The following is a 12,401-nucleotide window of genomic DNA, read 5'->3' on the forward strand; positions in this document are numbered from 1 at the left end:
ATGCTTGTAATTATACTTCAGTATTCCATAGTAACATCTGACAAAAATATCTAAAGACACTGAAGCAGCACACTTTGTGGAAATTAATATTTGTGTCATTCTCAAAACTTTTGGCCACGACTGTAGTGTAAGAATGTCCCTGGGAGTGCCTTGACTATGCATTCCTGYGAAGGTTATATATTGAAAGGATGATGTAGGCGGTCAACCAGAAAGAATAAAAGCATGTGTCGTGTTCCAGGGAAGGAGCATGGGAAAAACATTCAGGGGAAAACATTTTCCCTCTCAAACCTGGACATATCCCCTCACCCRTCTCACTCCCTAACTCCCCCTAACCCCTGTCATTCCCGTATCCTGCATTGAAAGGGGGAAAGAATGCTAAGCCTGCACAAATCTCCGTCATTATTAGTTTTACAGGAGCAAGGCCCATGTCACAATGGGGCCCAAGCTATAGTAACACAAAAGAGAGAATGAAGAGAGAGAGAATAGCAAGAGAGAGACATGCCTGTCTGTCGCCAGCGGGGCCTGGATGGGGTATGGGGTCGGGAAAGTAGCTTTACTATAAAGACCCCTGATGATGTAGCTATGGGATGTTCCCTGCCAGAAACGGTACTGCATCAATAGCGGAGGTGATACAGTAGCTACAGTAATAACAGCAGAAACCAAAAATTATGGAGCTAGGAACTAAAACTATGATAACATACCTCAGAGAACCATAATGCAACAATATGTGGAGCTCAGATCATTCATTACAGGATGGTTGGGTCATGTTGATTGTAGCTTTAAGCTGATTATAACCACGTAACACAGCAGTGGTAAACTTCTGAGTGGTGTTTATTGGCATGGTGATTATAGCCGGACTAGAGACAGCTAAGTGTAGACATGTGGCTGTGCTCCATGCAGATGACAGTCACTCTCATTTCTGCACTGTTGGGTTAGAGGGTCACTTCCCCTGTCACGATCACCTGTCACCCCAGACTGCCCAACCTCCCCCACATCCCCCCTGCATTCGTCACTTGCCCATCCCTGCACTAGCCTAAACCCAAGTACACTCCACTCTGTCTACCACCCAACCACCAGCGCAACACTTTGTCCCCCTCTATAGCAAGGGCACAGAGAAACTTGACTCGGATAACCGTGACACGGAACCCTTTCACATGCAACAGGACCTGACTATGTTGAGTGTCTCTGTGTTCGTTAAATTCATTCTTATTCGATCTTGTTAAACAGTGTGTATGTATATGGGTGGCATTTTGAAGTTACAGTGTGACCGTATTGGTTTTCCCAGGCAGTGTAGAGAGGTATCGCAAACAGATATTCTGTGATGCATGCTGATTAAGCAAGGCAACACACACACACACACACACACACACACACACACACACACACACACACACACACACACACACACACACACACACACACACACACACACACACACACACACACACACACACACACACACACACACACACACACACACACACACACACACCACACACACCAACACACACACAGAAAGGCAATACATTCCTTTGATCTGAGGCAGTGTTCTCTGGAGATTGGGATGTTTCTGTTAGAGCAGAGAGGGCTTTCTGCGCACATCACATGCTTCAGATCTCAGTGTGTGCTGCTGCTCTAATGCGGCCCAGATGGACCACTGTCACGTCTACTCCCGCTCCCCCGCTTGACGTCTCCGGTCTACTAACCACCGGTCCTGGCAACCATCATTACGCACACCTGCGCCCCATCATGAGGTACACCTGGACATTATCACTCCCTGATTACTTCCCCTTTATCAAGCACTCCGTTGTATTACCCATTAGGTAGTATTGTTTCCTGTTTTCATGTTTAGACACTGCTCCTGTTTTTGAATTCACTCCATGTTCGTTCCTATTAAGCTCACCAACTGCACCTGCTTCCTGACTCCCTGTGTCTCCGTTACAACCACAGTGGATAGCCATGTCACAGGGCATTAGGGACCCGAGTATGGTGATGAGACAAATCAAATCAAAATGTATTGGTCACATACACATGGTTAGCAGATGTTATTGTGAGTGTAGCGAAATGCTCGTGCTTCCGACAGTGCAGCAATATCTAACGTAATCTAACAATTCCACAACAACTACCTAATACGTACAAATCTAAGTAAAGGAATGGAATAAGAATATATACTGTACATATAAATGTATGGATGAGCAATGACAGAGCGGCATAGGCAAGATGCAATAGATGGTATCAATACATTATATACATATGAGATGAGTAATGCAAGATATATAAACATTATTAAAGCGGCATTATTGAAGTGACTAGTGAACCTCCTCTAAATTGTGCATCTGTAAAAGTTTGTGAGGGTTTTAGGTGACAAGCCAAATTTCTTCAGCCTCCTGAGGTTGAAGAGGCGCTGTTGCGCCTTTTTCACCACACTGTCTGTGTGGATGGACCATTTCAGTTTGTCCGTGATGTGTACGCCGATTAATTTAAAACTTTCCACCTTCTCCACTGCTGTCCCATCAATGTGGATAGAGGGGTGCTCCCTCTGCTGTTTCCTGAAGCCCACGATCATATCCTTTGTTTTGTTGACGTTGAGTGAGAGGTTATTTTGCTGACACCAAGTGCTCTCACCTCCTCCCTGTAGGCCGTCTCATCGTTGTTGGAAATCAAGCCTACTACTGTTTTGTCGTCTGCAAACTTGATGATTGAGTTGGAGGCGTGCATGGCCACGCAGTCATGGGTGAACAGGGAGTACAGGAGGGTGTTGAGCATCCACCCTTGTGTGGCCCCAGTGTTGAGGATCAGAGAAGTGGAGATGTTGTTTCCTACCTTCATCACCTGGGGACAGCCCGTCAGGAAGTCCAGGACCCAATTGCACAGGGCAGGGTTGAGACCCAGGGCCTCTAGCTTAATGATGAGCTTGGAGGGTACTATGGTGTTGAATGCTGAGCTATAGTCAATGAATAGCATTCTTACATAGGTATTCCTCTTGTCCAGATGGGATAGGGCAGTGCGCAGTGTTATGGGGATTGCATCATCTGTGGACCTATTGGGGCGGTAAGCAAATTGAAGTGGGTCTAGGTTGACAGGTAAGGTGGAGGTGATATGACAGACAGGGGAGGAAGGCAGTAGTCTAATTTATTGTTCCCCAAATGGGAGACCCATTCAGGGTGGTCCCCACTGGGTCAGAGATCAGCAGTGATGGGCAGGTAAACCAATCTGCTTCTATTGCAGCCCCTGACATTAACTGTTGGGCAAGTTTAAATACCAGAAGGACAGTAAAATCTCCCTCAGTTTTTTTATGTGACCACGTTTCCCAAAAACTCTGTTAAATATCTACTGTGAATTAAGATTCAAAGATGTCTGCAGAAATAATGGYGTATCATTTATGATATGATGCCTTGAGTTTGAACAAATCTCTTTTGGTTATTGAACTACAGTAAGTGAAGCGGATCAACCCCCCATTAAAAGAATGACATGATCTGTACTATACCAAAGGTTATCCATTATATTGGAAACATTGTGAACACTCTAACAATGGAAATACATGTCCTCAAAATGGAAGGCAGATGGGAGGAGGCAAGATCAGATGGGACCATTCTAGCCAATGAGAGGGCAGATTCGTGTGTGACAGCCACAACTCCACTATAAACAATAGTTATTTTCAAAGTTACCGAAATGCCACGTGCATCCACTGATATCAGTGCATTCGTAACAACCTAACCATTACAAAACGTACATTTGATCAAATAGAGCTCGCCAGCTTGTAGTCCTTAAAAAACGGAAATMATTTACCTCTGGTTCATTCAGCCATTCCTATTGACAAAATGAATAGGGAAAGAATAGGGTGTTGGAATAAACGCTGATATGGTTAACACAGGCTTATGAGATCTTATACATTTTGTTCTATGAGACAGTATCAGTCAGTTAACATGACCTTTATGAATGTTTGAGCGTTGTGTTTTTTTATTATATAAATYCTTCAAATTTTACAAAAAGTGAAGATTATCTCAGAACAAAACGTATAAGACCTCCTAAGCTTGTGTTTACCACAMACCTTATTTTCAGCATTTATCCATTTCCCAATAGACTTTGTTCAACGAACCATGGTGGAGTTAGTGCCTACAAAAAGATGCCATTACTATTGCGCTCTATAAGCATCACGTAGAAAATMAGCAATWKATTTTTTTCTGGACRAAATTCGACACTCTTTCATTGACCTCCACAAAAAAAATCCTCACTTCATGGTCTTATTTTCGTGGACAGATTTTGGGCGGAGTAACTCCTCTCACTTCGCCTCTGACTATACATAAATGCATGATTATTAATGTCCTTCTCTTCATGATGATGTGTCCTAAATAGGTACACAAAGGTAGAATATTTTAATATCCTCCTTTGCATGTTTGGATATTATTCTACACATTTTATTATTCTAATGAGCTCTGCCCCCTAAAAAGACGAAATCTGTACAATTCATAGATGTCTATGTTTCACAAGTTTGGACATTACAGTACAGTAGAGCATAATACATTACTGTACTCTACTCATGTGTGCTCTACTGTACTATACTAAACTCTATTCAAGTCTACTGTACTGAACTATACTCTATTTTTCTTTACTTTACTATACTGTACTCTACTGTACGGCACTCTATTGTGCTCTACTGTACTGTACTGTGTTGTTCTCTACTGCGACTGTGGTTTGTGACCACTATGATTTCCCATTGTGGCCAATTCAATTGCAATCATTCTGTTACTGATTTTTCTGTCACTTGGTTACAGAGTGACACGTTTTAAACACTTAATAATTCAAAAACTAAATTGTTATCAGTAAAAACACGACAACTAATTGGTAGGTCTACCTTTACTTGTTACTTCTGTGAAGTTTCATAAAAATATCTTAAATATTAAGTATGGTCTCCCGGGTGGCGCAGTGGTCTAGGGCACTGCATCGCAGTGCTAGCTGCGCCACCAGAGTCTCTGGGTTCGCGCCCAGGCTGGGCTGGGTTCGCGCCGGCCGCAACCGGGAGATCCGTGGGGCGACGCACAATTGGCATAGCGTCGTCCGGGTTAGGGAGGGTTTGGCCGGTAGGGATATCCTTGTCTCAGAATGTAAAAAAATAAAAAAATAAAAAATGTAATAAAATGTATGCACTCTACTGTAAGTCGCTCTGGATAAGAGCGTCTGCTCTTGGCCGGTAGGGATATCCTTGTCTCAGTATGTAAAAATGTAATAAAATGTATGCACTCTACTGTAAGTCGCTCTGGATAAGAGCGTCTGCTAAAATGACTAAAATGTAAAATGTAAATATATGGAGGGGTTTTGGTAACAGAATGACAAGATACTAGGCAATATTTTTTCTTAACTTACTAGAAAAAATAATTTCTGCAAAACTACACTGAAAAAAAATTTAAACGCAACATGCTACGCAAGATTCTACTGAGTTACAATTCATAAGGAAATCAGTCAATTGAAATAAATTCATTAGGCCCTAATCTAAGGATTTCATGACTGAGAAAAAAATATGCATCTGTTGGTCACAGATACCTTAACCAGTCAGTATCTATGACCACCATTTGCATCATGCAGCGCATCACATCTCCTTTCCATAGAGTTGATTTGGCTGTTGATTGTGGCCTGTGGTATGTTGTCCCATTCCTCTTCAATGGCTGTGCGAAGATGCTGGATATGAGCAGGAACTAGAACACACGGTCGTACATGTCAATCCAGAGCATCCCAAACATGCTCAATGGGTGACATGTCTGGTGAGTATGCAGGCCATGGAAGAACTGGGACATTTTCAGCTTCTGGAAAGGAATTGTGTACAGATCCTTGTGACATAGGGCCGTGCATTATCATGCTGAAACATGAGGTGATGGAGGCGGATGAATGGCATGACAATGGGCCTCATGATCTCGTCACAGTATGTCTGTGCATTAAAATTGCCATCGATAAAATGTTTGTTGTCCGTAGCTTATGCCATCCCATCTCATAACCCCACTGKCACCATMGGGAACACCATGGGTCACTGTTCACAACATTGACATCAACAAACTGCTCGCCCACACGACGCCATACATGCTGTCTGCCATCTGCCTGTTACAGTTGAAACCGGGATTCATCCGTGAAGAGTACACTTCTCCAMTGTGCCAGTGGCCATCGAAGGTGAACATTCCAGAGCATCGTAACTGAAATCGGTTACGAGTCAAGACCCTGGTGAGGACGACGAGCATGCAGATGAGCTTCCCTGAGACGGTTTCTGACAGTTTATGCAGAAATTCTTTGGTTATGCAAACCCACAGTTTCATCAGCTGACCGGGTGGRCGGTCTCAGACGATCCCTCAGATCAAGAAGCCAGGTGTTGGAGGTCTTTACTCCAACATTATTGTTTCTAATACCTTTTAAGACTTTTTCTAGTAAATCTTTTTTAAGTCCCCTTTTCCATCTGTGTGACCAGAAATCAAAACATTTGCTTATTCCAAAGTTTTAAGTTGTAAATTGGTTGAAAAACTTATCTATGCCTTAATTTCCCAAAACGATCAACTCTTAGCTTTCATATTACACCAAATTTGATAGCGTCACTTTCTTTCTGTTATCTCCGAAACAGAAACTTTTCAGGAAATTGAAAAAACGACCATTAATGAAGATACTTCAGAAGCTATTTTGAATAGATGTTCTTGGTCCTAGTCATGAAATGTTAAGGAAGTTACTGCTTTCAATAAATAAAATAAATACATGTTTACTAAATTGATTTACAGTTATGCCTCTTAAATCAGGAGCAATGAAAGTCGTGCTTTCTTCTGATTTAGTTTTTGACATTTAGAAGTTCTCCAGGCATTAATTAAATTCTGGAAGTGTATTTAATATGCATGTCAGTGCTGAGATGTAAATCTCTAAGCAGACTAAGCAGAACAGATTTACAAGCTCTTTGAGTGTGTATTTGTGAGAAATGTCACATTATTTGTGCTTGTGTTTTTGAGAGAGAGATTGTAAGTCTGTATGGTGTAATAATGTGTGTGTTATATGTAATTGTATTATCTATTATACAGGAACCAAGAGGCCCGGCACTATTCTTTTTGCTTTACAACGCTCACAGTAGATAAATCTATTGTAAATGTTCCGTAGTTGGTAATGAAAACAAAAATGTGTGCACAAATCTCTATCTCCCCTTTCTCCCTTCTCCCTACAAATGCCTTGATTGCAGTATGCATGGTGAGAGTGCTCTATTATGTGCTTATGCTATGGTTATTATGTGTGTGTGTGMGGGGTGGATACATACATGTGACTGCATGCATGTGTGTGAGTGTGTGGGAGGGGATGGGGGGAGGGRTTGGAAAAACCAAAACACTGATGAGGCTGAGCAATACATCTGTTTGAGGCTAGCCAGCCTGGCTTCAGAGGATTTCGTATTATTCTGTATGTAAATCTGAGACACTCCATTTAGTATGATATGTTACGTTTCGTATGGTATGTATTCATTTGTGGATGTCTGTCAACCGTTTCGTATGATATGTTACGAATTACAATTTSTATTATATGTTACGAATTTGCAAAATGTACAATGTGTTACAAGTTTGCAAAATGTGCAATATGTTACAATTTCGCTAAACATATGATATATTATGAATTCTGGCTAGGTGGCTAATGTTAGTTAGGCTAGGGGTTAGGGTTAGGGGTTAAGGTTGGGTTAAGTTTAGGAGTTAGGTTAAAGGGTTTTAAGGTTAGGGTTAGCTAAAAGGGTTAAGGTTAGGGGAAGGGTTAGCTAAAAGGGTTAGGGGAATGGTTAGCTAACATGCTAAGTAGCTGCAAAGTAGCTAAAAAGTAGTAAGTAGTTGAAAAGTTGCAAATTAGCTAAAATGCTAAAGTTGTCCGTGAAGAGAATCAAACTCGCAACCTTTGGGTTGCTATAAGTTTGTGTTATACACCAACCCATCCACCCCAACCAACCAACCAACCACCCTACTTTGTTTACCATCTGTCTTATGTAACCATACCAAATGTAACATCATACTAATTTGAGTGTCCAGAATRTATGTTTACTATGTTACGTCTAGTCTATAAGACCAGGCTGGGCTGGCACTGGCTGAGAAGGACGGTGCAGATCAGTGAGATAGGAGGGGATGGGGACAGGTGAAGACAGACAAGGGCCGTGTCTGAATATCCATATTGCATCCTAAATAGAAGGCAGTTTGAGTATGCAAAAAATAAAGTTTTATAGAACGTGAAATTTCAAAAATCGGATGTCATACTCATTTCAGCTTTTCATCCAGTAGAATTTGCTGTATACTATTGAGGAAGAGAATCCTATTTTTACACCCACGTGTGTTCGACAACAGCTGATGATCAGAATGAAGGAATGAATGGCAGGGAACAAGCGCGATTGTGCATTCGATGACGCCTTCTCAGTATGTATGTTGATAATTGTTGCTTATTGCATACGTTTGTACTAAACAGTACTTTCTAATAGTGTGTATTACAATTAGTACACYGCAAGCAGTTTAAAGGTTCAATGCAGCCGCTTTTATCTCAATATCAAATCAGTTCTGAGTGACAATTAAGTACCTTTGAATGTTTTTCAATTAAAATGGTAAAAAAAAAGAAATAGCTTCAAGAATTTAGCTAGGACTGTCTTGGAGTGATGAGGGGAAAACAAACTGTTATCAGCAGAGAGGTTTGGAACTCTTTCTTAGTGGTCTATTACCTKATTTAGCACCTGGTGATGTCACCAGGCAGGCCTAAACTCCATCCCACCACAACAGACTGTACTTTCAGGCGGCTTTTTCAAACAGCTCTTACACAAAAAGGGCATTATCATCAATTTCACAATTTCACAGTATTATTCCAACCTCATAATCTGGAAATATATATAAAACACAGGAAAATAATATTTTTGACTGCACTCAGCATTTAAGTAAGTAGTAGGAAAGACAGATTTCGGACACTGCCAAGGTGTGGTGCTCAGAGGCTAAACATCTGTTGGGCTCCTGTCTCACTGCAATCACAGGAGACACTTTTAATACTCACTCCTGTATCAAAAGGTTGGCTGGTTCTCACAAGTCCTGTAGATCACTTCATTACTCCTGTTTTYTTTACAAAGCTCTACTACACAAGCTTCCAACTTACCTAACTTCATTGATAAAGTATAAAAAAGTAAAATAAGGAAACCTGTTCACTCAAGGTTCCTTGGGTCTCCACAGAACTAAGCAAATCTGTTTTTAGTTTTAATGTACCTCATTGCTGGAACAACTAGAAAATACAGTGGCTTGCGAAAGTATTCACCCCCTTGGCATTTTTCCTATTTTGTTGCCTTACAACCTGGAATTAAAATAGATTTTTGGGGGGTTTGTATCATTTGATTTACACAACATGCCTACCACTTTGAAGATGCAAAATGTTTTTTATTGTGAAACAAACAAGAAATAACACAACAACAAAAAAGAAAACTTGTGTGTGCATAACTATACACCCCCCAAAGTCAATACTTTGTAGTGTCAACTTTTGCAGCAATTACAGCTACAAGTCTCTTGGGGTATGTCTCTATAAGCTTGGCACATCTAGACACTGGGATTTTTGCCCATTGTTCAAGGCAAAACTGCTTCAGCTCCTTCAGGTTGGATGGGTTCCGCTGGTGTACTAAGTCATACCACAGATTCTCAATTGGATTGAGGTCTGGGCATTGACTAAGCCATTCCAAGACATTTAAATGTTCCCCTTAAACCACTCAAGTGTTGCTTTAGCAGTATGCTTAGGGTCATTGTCCTGCTGGAAGGTGAACCTCCGTCCCAGTCTCAAATCTCTGGAAGACTGAAACAGGTTTCCCTCAAGAATTTCCCTGTATTTAGCACCATCCATCATTCCTTCAATTCTCCAGTTTCCCAGTCCCTGCCAATGAAAAACATCCCCACAGCATGATGCTGGCACCACCATGGTTCACTGTGGGGATGATGTTCTCGGGGGGTTGAGAGGTTTTGGGTTTGTGCCAGACATACATTTTCCTTGATGGCCTAAAAGCTCAATTTTAGTCTTATCTGACCAGAGTACCTTCTTCCATATGTTTGGGGAGTCTCCCACATGCCTTTTGGCGAACACCAAACGTGTTTGCTTATTTTTTTCTTTAAGCAATGGCTTTTTTCTGGCCACTCTTCCATAAAGCCCAGCTCTGTGGTGTACAGCTTAAAGTGGTCCTATGGACAGATACTCCAATCTCCGCTGTGGAGCTTTACAGCTCCTTCAGGGTTATATTTGGTCTCTTTGTTGCCTCTCTGATTAATGCCCTCCTTGCCTGGGTTTTGGTGGGCGGCCATCTCTTGGCAGGTTTGTTGTGGTGCCATATTCTTTCCATTTTTTAATAATGGATTTAATGGTGCTCCGTAGGATGTTCAAAGTTTCTGATATTTTTTTATAACCCAACCCTAATCTGTACTTCTCCACAACTTTGTCCCTGACTTGTTTGGAAAGCTCCTTGGTCTTCATGGTGCCGCTTGCTTGGTGGTGCCCTTTGCTTAGTGGTGTTGCAGACTCAGACTCTATATACACCTATCAGAACAGGTGTATATATACTGAGACCATGTGGCACTTAGACCATGTGGCACCTGCACACAGGTGGGCTTTATTTAACTAATTATGTGACTTCTGGAGGTAATTGATTGCACCAGATCTTATTTAGGGGCTTCATCGCAAAGGGGGTGAATACATATGCATGCACCACTTTTCCGTTTATTTTTATTTTTTTAATAAAAAAAAAAATATGTTTTTCTTCACATCACTTCACCAATTTGAACTATTTTGTGTATGTCCATTACATGAAATCCAAATAAAAATATATTTAAATTACAGTTTGTAATGCAACAAAATAAGAAAAACGCCCAGGGGGATGAATACTTTTGCAAGGCACTGTACATTACAATTGGATGTTCTGGTGCCACTCCCTTCATACTGAGGAATGTAACTGTTTTTCTTTAATATTTGTGTTGTGCTGTATTTTTGTTTATTTTACATCGTATCGGATTTTGATTAGCTTTAGTCTTGTGAATTGTATATGCAGGGTTCCCTTGTGAAAGAGACCATGGTCTCAATGGTGACTCCCTGTTTAAATAATAATATAAAAATTAATAATAATAATAAATAATAAAATCACTGCCTGAGATTTTGAACTTGAAGCCAAAATATATATTCCACTGAGACCATGATTTACGGACTAGAATGGTTGTACAACATCATGGTTAAACTCAAATAATAGTTTTTCATCTTGGCTTTCAAGATTGTTTAGTTTTCAGTCTTTATTCACTTTGAGTCCAGGATTTTGAACTTTAGCGTTTTAGAACTTTTACAACTTTGTTTAGAACACTCCCCCCAAGTTGACTAATGAAAGACACTATAGCTGGTCTTAAACTGCTCATCTGGGAGGGTCTTTGTGCTTGTAGCTGCTCGTTATCCTAACCCCCTGCAGCTGGCCCAATCACAACTCATTAGGACCATTTCCCCATGACCTCCCCCAATCAGTGCCGCCTTTCCACCCCCAGGGACAGAGGGAGCCATCCCCCTTTAACCTAGGCCTCTACCTACCATTTTCACCCTCCTCCTTATTAACCTTCCTCCCTTTCTGCACACATTTTTCCCCTCCYTAATTTCCCCCTTTCATCTCCTTACCAACTTCTCTGTCTGTTTCTTACTTTTCCTTAATTTTCCTTCATTCCTTCACTCAAACCTCACTCTACCCCTGCTTTTCCTTCCCCTCTCTCTCACTCTGCCTCCAGCTGTCCCTCTCTCCCCTCACCCTACAGCTACAGCCGGGGGCCCTTTGAACTCAGGTAGCTGCCCGAAATTCCACAATGTGACCCCTGAAAGCATGGTCAAAGCAAACATTTAAACTTGTAGTTACTATAGTGACATTCTTCGCAGGAGTCCAACAGTGAGGTCAAAGTGAAGGGGGGTTGATTAGGGTTGGGGATGTGGTAGGGACTGGGGGGAATGGGAGGGGAGATGGATCGGAGATCCTATAGAGTTCTTTAGGACTCCAAAGGACTCGGTATTCCTGCTTTATAAGAGTTGAAGTCTGAGGTCACATGTCCCACTTTCCCAAGGTATCATTCTCTCCTCTCTCCCTGTAATGACAAGGCAGGAGGCCTGTAGGTGAGAACTTTATTTGTCCTACTTTTTACCATCCCTTCATCATAACTTAAGCATATGTGTCACGCTATATCTTTCAGCGGCTGTATGCYTTCAAGCGGATTCCCACAGTTATCTTAATTTGCCGTATAAGCCTACTGTACCATTTGTCCGAGAACAGCACTGAGGGCTTGTGTAGTTGAATGAGGAAATATGATGCTCAGAAAAGTTTTCACATGTGGGACCTTGAAGAATGTTTACCTTATACAGTATCAACATGTATTTTTACAATGCATACA

This window comes from Salvelinus sp. IW2-2015, linkage group LG4q.1:29, assembly GCF_002910315.2.
Source record: "Salvelinus sp. IW2-2015 linkage group LG4q.1:29, ASM291031v2, whole genome shotgun sequence".
Taxonomy (NCBI): domain Eukaryota; kingdom Metazoa; phylum Chordata; class Actinopteri; order Salmoniformes; family Salmonidae; genus Salvelinus; species Salvelinus sp. IW2-2015.